The following is a 9,082-nucleotide window of genomic DNA, read 5'->3' as shown; positions in this document are numbered from 1 at the left end:
TTTAACCTTGATATTTATAACTGATGAATGAAACAGAACCGGACCAAGAAAACTTTTAAAAACTCCTTACGCTGAATTCAGACAAATTCAGGAATGGCATCATTCATCGCTGAAGGAAGATTCATGGTGTCTGGATTTGCCTGTATGTTGAATTCTTGATATGATTAAATTAAAAGATAAATAGATATATATGGACTGGACTGAACTGAACATAGAGATTCAATAGCAATTGCTGCATTTTAGTGTTTTTGTTATTAATTTATCATTACTGCAATAAGTACCTAGGAGCCTAGACCAGCAACGCATTTTGCTGGATGCTGCACAGACCTACACCTGAAAGTTATTACCCCTAAAGTTATCCCATTATAATCTTATTTGAGATTGCAAAATATTATTTTTATTGTTTTGATTCAAGTGATATAGAGCTAAAATGATTCTATTTCCAAGTACCATTAAAATACTAACTCAAGTATCTACGTTGTATTTCTAGCATTGCTTCACTTGTTCCATTAATATTTATATATGCTGTTAAATTCTGGATTATTTAAAACATCTCAGTTTAGGATTTATTGTAATGATTTCCAGATTTTTTAATATATTGAAAGAATGGCTATATATTAATCTCTAATCTGATCAAAGCAAATGAATGTCTTTGTCAATTATTATTATAAATATAGTAAATTCAGAATTATATGTTGCCTGAATATCATGGGCACAAGAAAATATTACATGTTCATGTTTTGTGTTCAGAGATCATTAAAATATTAGAATAGTGATATATTTAGATATGGCTAAATATTAAGCTTAACTTTCTATAAAAGTTTAGATTTAATTAAAATATTATTTGAAGAACTTCATTTTAGGTTTGGTTATCAGCATATATGTGTTTTGATATATAATGTTAACCTGCAGATGTGATAAAATATTGTGTAACATATGTATATAATACAGATCTCTAGATTTGGTATACCTGCACACATAAATGAATACTTTGGCACCTTTGAAAGTGACCGCAGAAGCAAAAGCAGACAACTAATGGGAATAAGTGTATGAGAATGGGAGCTGCCACATCTGACGTGAATGCAACACTCAAGGAGATTCCTGCTTCCCCCTTGAAGACAGAGCTTGATCAGTTTATGAAGGGGATGATATTTTGTGCTTGCCTGTGATATCAGGCTCTAGACTTGATGATCCAGGAGGTAGGTGTTTCCAGGATCAGGTCCTGACTCTTTAGAATTTACTCTTTAAAAATCACAGAATCCTAGAAGAGTAGGGTTGGAAAGGATCTCAGGAGGTCAACCAGTCCAACCCCCTGCTGAAAGTTTTATAGAAACTATGAAACTATGAAAGCAAGATGGTCCATGGCTAAACCATCCCAGTTGAGTGTTTGTTTTGAGATTTCACAACCTCTCTTGGTCGATTGTTCCAATGCTTCATTAATCTCATAGTAAGGCATTTCTTCCTAATATCCAACCTAAATTACCACTGCTGAGACTTAGGTCTATTGCTCCTTTTCCTATCCCCTGTAGCCAGGAAAACAGGTTATTTCCATCCTTCATGCAGTCCCCCTTAGCTATTTGAATACTGTTTTTTCTTTCATCTTATCCTCAGAAATCATGTTTCCCAAGCCTCTAATAATTTTTGTTGCTCTCCACTGGACTCTTTCTATTGTACTTAGTCAAATCCAAGACACAGGTTTTTTTGGGTTTTGTCTTAGATTTGAGTACCAGTTTGGTTGCTCAGCTCTGGCTTCAGCCCTGGGCCAGGGTGGCTTGTGTGTAGGGGGAAGGGGCACAACATCTTCTTGGATTCTGGTAAATGTGGTAATTTGTCTGCATCTTTCTTGATGTGAGGAACCCAAGACTGGACACACCAGTCCATGTGAGGCCTCACCACGCTGAATATAGCAGAAGCATCACTTCCCTTGATTTTCTAACATTAACATGACATACAACACAACACATTTCTCTTTAGAAATAAAAGTGTGGGGGTGAAATGACTAGCACTGATTCACTGCAAATTGCACTTTAGGAAAACCTCATTAGAAGCTATGCCTTAATTTAAAGAAAAATAATGCTATGAAATTCACTGTAAGATATAGTTCTTTAGTGATGCCTTGAGTATGAACATTACAGTAAAATACCGTCTAGGAAACTACACTTAAAAGCAATTCCTTTTTAGAGACTAGAAATACATCTTAAAGCTTTCTTAAATTGGCCTTTATGTGTTAGAAATTCCTCGAGGAAAATACATTTTAAATATTACACTCTGAAATTCTCCTTCGAAAAATATCTTTAGGACATTTTTGAGCACTGTAAAGAAATATTTTTAATACTCTCCCTACAAATCACTCTGGAGCATTTATTCTCATTGTGGGAGCAGTTCACTTAGAAAACATCCTTAGAAAGAATGGCGGGAAATTATCCTAGATAAATCACCTCAAACATACTCTGACTAGAAAAATATCTGTAGAAGACGATCTCTATGAATGAAACTTCAGAAATTTCTATAGAAAAAAATGCTTTGTTGGCAGATTCCTTTTTACATTTGGAAATGTTATTTTAAGAAAATCTCCTTAAAAATATAGTTTATCAACCATAAGGAGATTTCTTTAGGGTCTTTTTAATAAATCTACCGCTGAAGTTATTTTTGAAAATTATTTATGAAATAATAACAATGTAGAAAACGTTCTTTAGAAAACACACTGGAAAATTCTCTTTAATAATTTACAAAATTCTCTAGAAAAAATTTACAAGAATATTACTCGGTGTTAAGAGCAACCTGACAAACTCTGTTTAGGGAGCATGAAATGGAAGTTATTCTAGGTTACTACTTTTTAGACATCGCTCTTTAGAAATGAATGCGTAGTAAGCCCTTTTTGCAAAAGTCTGCTTGTATAAATCTCAATAGAAAATTTTAGGGAGAATGATGCTTTCAAAAAAAAAAAAGATGGGTAAACATTGTTTCAAAAAATGTAATCTGAGAAAAGTTTGTTTAGAAAATTTTCTGCAGAAATGGTGCTTTTGGAACAGTCTCTGCCAGTAGGGTTGCCTCCAGACTTACCATTGTGGAAAGATCTCTGAAGAAGTAAATTTTCTTAAAAAGCACAGATTCTTTTGGAAATCTCCCAACTGCTGCTCAGCCTTTTGGATAATACCTGGCCTTTCCTTACCTCTGTGGGTTTCAGGGCTCTCAGAAACCCTTGTTCTTAGTAAGTCGTCTCCATCCTAAACCTCAGCAGAAATTTGCCTTCCCCATTTTGCACCAGTGATAAGCTTGCTGCTGATGAAATTGGGAATGTAGCTGGTGGAATAGGATTTTCCTCTGGACAATGCAATGTCTGAGAAAAAATCAAAGCCTGAAACTCCCGCATAAATGCTGGCTTTGTTTTCTTCATAACATGGAAGCTCCTTAGGGAGGTGGAGTATTTCTCTGAAGGATGCTTCATGTTTCCACCCAATGCACACCTTGTAGGCATCATATCACCATCTTGTTGCGTAAGGCTTGCAACTTGCAAAAACTTTGTTCTTCAGTGTTTGTTCAGCAGGAAGTACTGCGTCTCTTACAAAGGTCTGTTGTGTCTTGTGAGAAGCTGATATGGAAGACATCTGTAAGGCCATGAATGAGTTCATTTAGTCTGACCTCCTGTATCACATATGCCATACCATTTCACCCAGTTACAGTGTCTCAAGCCCAATCAGATCTATTTGATTAAAGTGTGTGACTCAGTGTAGCTCAGCTGCAGAAAGGGCAAATGTGGTTGTGGCCTGCATCAATAGGCACACTAGATGCATAACCCTTCTTCCAGGGACCAGATGGCAGTAACTAGAGCCAAGTTCAACTTAGAGGTTTTACACAAATTATTACAGCTTGAGCCCCCACCCAGAAACCGTGGAAAATAATTTCTGAGTATTACAATGCGAACAAAATTCCCTGCTCACAAGCAATATTAAATGATAACAGGGTTAGGACAGAAGGGAAATAGAACAGTAACAGATTTAGGAAACCCTTAATAATGAGTAGCCCACCTCAACCCACTATTAGCAGTTTAGCACAGTCAATATGTTCAGACTTCTCCCATAGTCCCACACAGGGTAAGCAGTGTGGTCAGTAAATCCAGCACAGCTGATATCAAGTCCAAGGTGTCCCTTGCCTCACCACTGTTGGGAGGTTTTCCTCCACTGCTACTGTTGACACTCAGCCTAGCTTTTGGTGGGTACTGCTCCTTTGTTGCTGTTGTGGCTCCTCGGGGGCTCTGCTCACCATTACTGGAGGGGCGGGGGGTGCTGCATCACTGCAGCCTACCACCACTGGGTTCAGGAGTGCCTCAAAGTGCTCTTTCCATCTAGCGTGGTTAGATTCATTGTCTTTGAGGAGCATCAAGCCATCCTGCATTTGCCGGAAATTAGGACCATGGGAAGTTGTAGATGGCTTTCATTGCCTGGAAAAAGCTATGCATGTCATGCTTGTCAGTGTAGAGCTGGATCTCCTTGGCTTTATCTTGTCACCTCTGGTTTTTGATCTCCTAGATCCCCTTTTGAACTTTAGCTTCGAGGAGCTGATAGGTCTCCTTCTTCTGCTGAGATGAGATATCATCTTGCCAAGCAGAATGAGCCCTTCTCTTCCAGCTGAACCGGGCTTGGATCTTGGCCTCACTCTCACCAAACCAGTCTTGGTGTTGATGGGTGGAATAGCCTATGGATTCAGCACAGGCCATATGGTCAGTGGTTTTAAACCCCTTCCAGAGTTCCTCAAGGTTGCCTTCATTTGTGGACAGAGCAGAGAGCTTTTTGTGAAGACGCTGTTGGAGATAGTTACAGACCTTTAGGTCCTGATGAGATTTGGCATTGAAAGTCCTTCACATAGCTTTTGGCTGATTTGAATGTTTTGGAGCAAGCTGGATGTTAATAACGGATCTGATGAAACCATGATCTGTCCAGCAGTCATTGGTTTTTCATGTAATATGGACGTGCCAGTGTTTAGAGCCAGGGTATTGCCAGGTAGTCTACCCCCCACCCTGCCCACCCCTCTTTGTAGGGTGAGCAGAAGCAATCCTGATAGGACTGCTCAGCCACAGTTGCAGCTGCCCAATTGCACCCCTGTCTCAACGTGGGTGCAAAATGATCATCAAGCTATTGCAGCCTGAAGGGGCAGATCCAGAGGGCATGCAATGACACTACTACACTGCACTCTTGGACTGGATTGTGCTGCTGGAGCCTCTGGGAACATTTTTTTTTAATAGAAGAGAATCCCCCTTTCCCTCTGTACTCAGAGGCATGTCCCCTCCCTTCCACTTCTTCTGTCCCCCACCTATCCTGATGCTTTCCCCACTGACCAGGGGCCAAGGAAATCTTCAGAACTGTTTGTGCCCTTTCCAATTGGGCTGCAGATGGACTGGGCTCACCCAGGGCAGTGACAGTGGCAGCAGCTTCCTGTGTCTGCTCCTAGGGGAAGGGTAGCATGGGGGAACCCACCTGTCCCCATTGCTGCTGCCGCTGTTCCCAGTTAAACCCAGCCCCCACACAGGCCAGCTGGAGAGGGTGGGAGCACCTCTGAAGCTTGCCTATACCTGCAACAGTGGGGAAAGCAGCAATTTCATTTTCACTTGAAGACCAAAGTATTCAAAACAACCATCCTTGACTTTCAATACCTTCTTGACTGTGCCATCCTAGCGCACACAGAGGAAAACCTCCAGACTGCACTGGATCTCTTTCCAGACATCTTTGCAGGACCTGGGGAACTATAAGCCAATCAGCCTAACTTCTATTCCAAGGAAAAACCTGGAAAAATTTATTAAGGAGTCTATGTGCGATAGGCTTGCAGAAGGTAGGATTCTGAATGACAGCCATCATGGCTTCATTGTGGGCAGGTCTTATCTCACAAACCTCACCTCCTTTTACGATCAAGTGGCTTGCCACCTGAATAAGAGAGAGGAGGTTGACATCATGTACCTCGACTTCCAAAAAGCTTTCGATATTGTATCCCACGATGTTCTTGTGAGAAAACTAAAAGACTATGGGCTTAACCACAAGACAGGTGGGTAGGAAGCTGGCTGTAGGGTAGGACGCAGAGAGTCCTAATGAACAGATTTGTGTTATCCTGGCAAGAAGTGGTTGGTGGTGTCCCTCAGGGATCAGTGCTTGGTCCAGTGCTATTCAGCATCTTCATCAATGATTTGGGTGTGGGGGTGAAGAGCTCACTGGCCAAGTTCATGAATGACACCAAGTTATGGGGAAGCGTGGTCACACTTGAAGGCAGGCTGCACATACAGGGGGACCTGGACAGGCTGGCAAGTTGAGTGGACCGGAACCAGATGAAGTTCAAAGTCAATAAATGTAACGTGATCCACCTGGGGACGAACAGTCCCCTGCACATCCACAGGCGTGGCAATGCCAACCTGACCAGCACTCTGAATGAAAGAGACCTGGGGGTAATAATTGACCACAGTATGAACATGAGCCGGCAGTGCAACGCTGTAGCCAGCAGGGCTAACAATACCCTGGCATGCAACCAATGCATCTCCAGCAAAACCAAGGAAGTGATTCTTCTGCTCTACTTGGCGTTGGTGAGACCACAGCTGGAGTACTGTGTCCAGTTCCGGGCACTGCACTTCAACAAGGACATGACAAAGCTTGAGAAAGTCCAGAGAAGAGCCACCGGTATGATCAGAGACTTGCATGGCAAGCCATATGAGGAAAGGCTGAGGGATCTGGGACTCTTCAGCCTGAAAAAGAGAAGGGGACATGTTAGCAGCTTATTGCTACATCAGAGGCGTACATCAAGGGCTTGGTGAACAACTGTTCACCAGGGCACCCTTGGGGGGAAAACTAGGAGAAATGGCCACAAACTCCTGGAAGACCATTTCAGGCTCAACATTAGGAAAAACTCCTTCACAACTAGGGTGTCCAGACTGTGAAATAAGCTCCCTCCAGTGGTGGTGCAATCAGCTACTCTGGAAATCTTCAAGAGGAGACTAGACGGTCACCTCGCTGGGGTCGCCTGACCCCAGTTGTCTTTTCTGCCTGGTGGATCTTCCAAGGTCACTTCTGGCCTTACAATCTATGAATCTATGAAACAGAGCACTCTCTGCTGAACTAGACTGCACAATGGAGCAAAAAATTGTATTAAGATCTCTCCACCACATTATTGAGGATGGTGTGATCTCTGTGGGCTGCTAATTGGAGCAACCTCGAGAGTGGTACCTCCCCGCTTTCCCAAGGGCCTGCCAGTTCATGACAAAAGCAAAACCAACATTCATTGGGAGCCTTTGCTACCAGTTGTTCTTCAGACATTGCATTCTTCATTTTCAACCAACTGTTCCTTCTTTTCAACCAACGGCTCATGCCTGCTGGTCCCCATGCCATCCAGAATGGGTGCTCTCTTGGTTCAGGAGTGAAGGAGGCAAATCTGCGGTGATGTTTACAGTAGACACAGCTGGCTAAAGTTTTTGAACTCGGTCATGAGACCTACAAAGGTAAAAACTGTAAGGGATTTTCTGATTGATTGAATAAGGGGCAGGACTTTTTAAAAGAGCATATGGTTTCAAGAACATTTTTCTCTTATGAGAGTTTTTCAGAGACACCAACGCACCAATGCCATACAATGCACCAATGCCATACAAAAAAAAATTAGACCATTTTCTAACCAGAATCTTTTAAAACATTCTTTCTGAAGAGAGCTTTATACCCAACTTTATCTAAAGGATCATACTAGAAATAATGCTCTACTGAGATTTTTTTGAGTAGCTTTTTCTAAAGAAAAAATAGATTTTTTAGATCATTTTTTTCAATTTGAAAGGGGTATTTTTAGAAAGGCTTTTCCCCTTCCCTTTAGGATACTTGCAGAAAATTTTCCAAGGTATACTTTTCTAAATTTTAATCTCTAGATGATATTTCCTATTCAGCAACTTCAAAGTATAATTGCTAGAACTAGAAACTATTTCCCCAAACAATTAGTTTTAGAGTAATTTCTTACACTTAAGACCTTGCTAAAGTCTATAGAGACTTTTCTCAGGTAATTTCTAAAAAAAAAACGAAAAAAAAACTGAGGCATAAATTTTGACAAGTACGTTCAAAAATGTGACTTCTAGTGACTTAGCTCTAGACATATTCTTTTCCCAAAATAACAGTTTTCTAAGGAGAAATTTGTAAGAGGGTGTTTTTCAAAAACAAATGCTAAAGAGTCAGCTACTGATGCTGAAATAATTGTGCACCCATGTATTTGTTTGCAGGGCTGTGGTGTTAATCTCCAGAGAAAATGATCAAAAGTGTATTGAGCAGTGCAGGGCTAGAAGGAATCTCCTGGGTGATCAAGACCAATCCCTTGCCATCACAGGCATCCAATGCATGCCATCCCATCATATCGTCCAGCTCCATCTGGGAGGTAGTTAGGAGGGCTGTGCAAAGCTTTGAGTGCTGATTTGATTTGGAGATTTGGTAGCTGAATCTGAATTGAATCAGGGGACCAATAAAAAAGGTCTGAATTGATTTGAAAAAGATTCGGAGGGCTTTGATGATTTGGGCAGTCCCCGCCCGCTGCAGTAGGGAGCTGGACCCGGACTCCATGCTGGTAAGTAGGGGGCTGGGGGGGGAGTGGAGGACCCCTGCCAGGCCCTATCCCCTGCCTGCTCCCCCAGCTCCTCTGACCCCCGCCCGCTCCCCATACCCTGCCATGGCTGCCTTGCCCGCCCCAGCTCCCGGTGCTTTAAAAAAAAGCCCCAACTCAGCGTGTTCTGCCAGGCGGGGGGGATGATCCCCACTGTCGCCTACTACCCCATGATGCATGTGGGGCTCTGCACAAGCTCCCCGACCCTCCCCATCTCTCCCTTAGCCCCCCCATGGCTGCCCTGCCTGCCCCAGCTCCAGCCCTTTAAGGAAAAAAAAAACTAGAAAAACCCCAAGATTCGCCAGTTCCCGCAACGGTCTCAGGGCTTCGAGGGGCATGTGCAGAGCTTCCCGTGTGGCGAAGGGCAGCAGGGATTGCCCCCCACCAGGCAGCAACAGTGAGCATGGGCTTTTTCTTATTTTTTTTTTCTTAAAGGGCTGGAGCGGGGGTGGGGCAGCCATGGGGGGCTGGGGGGGGT

This window comes from Gavialis gangeticus, unplaced genomic scaffold (assembly GCF_001723915.1).
Source record: "Gavialis gangeticus isolate Ggan-Ray unplaced genomic scaffold, GavGan_comp1, whole genome shotgun sequence".
Taxonomy (NCBI): domain Eukaryota; kingdom Metazoa; phylum Chordata; order Crocodylia; family Gavialidae; genus Gavialis; species Gavialis gangeticus.
The sequence above is the reverse complement of the archived record's forward strand: the minus strand, read 5'-3'. Positions refer to the sequence as shown.